The sequence below is a fragment of the Lycium ferocissimum genome, chromosome 1 (genome assembly GCF_029784015.1).
Source record: "Lycium ferocissimum isolate CSIRO_LF1 chromosome 1, AGI_CSIRO_Lferr_CH_V1, whole genome shotgun sequence".
Lineage (NCBI taxonomy): Eukaryota > Viridiplantae > Streptophyta > Magnoliopsida > Solanales > Solanaceae > Lycium > Lycium ferocissimum.
This window is the reverse complement of record NC_081342.1, coordinates 40,416,988-40,419,132: the sequence shown is the minus strand read 5'-3', so window position 1 is coordinate 40,419,132 and position 2,145 is coordinate 40,416,988.

The window sequence follows — 2,145 nt, the reverse complement described above, 5'->3', positions numbered from 1 at the left end:
AAGTTTCTGGTGTTGAAAAAATGAGAGTGACCTTTACCTCAAAAGTTGTAGAATTAAAAAGATAGTTGTTTTTTATTACAACAGTTTAGTGTATTCAACTTTGTGGCATCAGTTTGGCTTATTGGTAGAGATTAGAGAGTTGGCTTATGGATAGGTAAAGTATGCAGACAAATTTAACTAAAAAACTCCTCCAAAATCCTTAATCCAGTTCAGTAGCTTTCTGTAGGACGCTAGTCTTTAGAATTTTTTTAATTGTTAGTTACTACTAGTTTATTTTTAAACAAGTTCCGTACAACCTTCAAGTACAAAGTGAAATTTTAATACAAGGCAATGAGATGCATATTCTTTCTCTCAGTCTCAACTATTTCATTTTGTTGAGATGTGCAAAGACATGACATCTCATTAGTGATCTTATGAGAATTTGTAAATTGCAGTGTGAAGAATATAATATTCTGGTGCATTTTTAGTTTATCACTATAGAATGTGCAAAGACATCACTATTCTGGTGCATATTCTGGTGTATTTTTAGCTTATCTCCATATTTGCCTGCCTTTGATTATAATTCTAAAAAAAGTATGTCTACCTGGTTTCCATCCTTTAATCACTTCTCTTATTGGTGTTACCGATCTTCTTAAGTTTAATATCACTTCACCTACAAGATTCCACATATGTATTTTACTATTTAAATTGAATCAACCAACTGCAATATTTAATTGAATCAACCGACTGTAATTATAAGCTACAGACCTTGAATGCATATACAGATTTTTCCTCTAATGCCTCTTACACCTTATGTTAGAGACCCTTAAGCAGATTTTGATTTTTTTTTTTAACTAGATATACATTAGACATTCCTATGTAAGAGCCAAACAAGAATCTAGCTTAATTAAAAAGTAGTTATAGATTTTATTTATAACCTTTTGAGAAGGAACGGTAGATCACCTTTGTACACTTTAAGGGTACCTCATGCTTCTACTTTAAAGGTTGTAATGTATGATTTTTAGTATACTGGAAAAAAACCAAATAATGAATGTCTTACAAAATCTTTGCTGGCAGATTTTGAGAATGTCATTCCAGATGAACATTTGTTATGCTTGGATTGAATTATTAAACAAAGAATAAGATTCATGACTCTGTGCATTCAGTTAAGTAAGAGATGTTCAATATATTACATTAAATTATTTGTATTATGTAGAACTGTACAAAAATTTATTAATGAAACTATTTAATTTCCTTTGGTAACCAAAAGTAGTGTAAGATGAAAAAGTTGTTGCTACAATGCTAATTTCATTTAAAGTATAGATATTTATTTGGGTTGCCAATAGGAACAAGCCTGTCCATCATAAAAAAAATACCTTTTTCATTGATAAATTGGGAATTTGGAAGTTAAAAATGTACATGAATATTTACTCTGGTCATCTAATATTTCCTTCGAAACCAGAAAATCAACAACTTGTATCCTTGACGATGGCAATCTTGTCATCCGTAACAATGACAGGGATGCTGCAAGGTTAAATTCTGCCTTGTGTGAGAGCTTCTTGCATCCAACAGATACTTTTTTGCCTAGAATGAGAGTTTTCATGGAAAGACAAGTCAAAGAGCGTAAGGTTTTCTGGTGTTGGAAAAATGACAGTGACCCTTCACCTCGAAAGTTATAGAATTCAAAAAGATAGTGATTTTTAATTACAACAGCTTAGTGGATTCAACTTTGTGGCATCAGTTTGGCTTATTGGTAAAGATTAGAGAGTTGGCTTATGGTTAGGTAAAGTATGCAGACAAATTGAACTAAAAAGATCCTCCAAAATCCTTAATCCAGTTCAGTAGCTTTCTTTAGGATGCTAGGCTTGAGAAGTGTTTTAATTGTTAGTTACTACTAGTTTATTTTTCAACAAGTTTCGTACAACCTTTAAGCACAAAGTGAAATTTTAATACAAGGCAATGAGATGCATATTCTTTCTCTCAGTCCCAACTATTTCATTTTGTTGAGATGTGCAAAGAGATGACATCTCAGTAGTGGTCTTATGAGAATTTATAAATTGCAGTGTGAAGAATATAATATTCTGATGCATTTTTAGTTTATCACTATAGAATGTGCAAAGACATCACCATTCATGTGCATATTCTGGTGTATTTTTAGCTTATCTC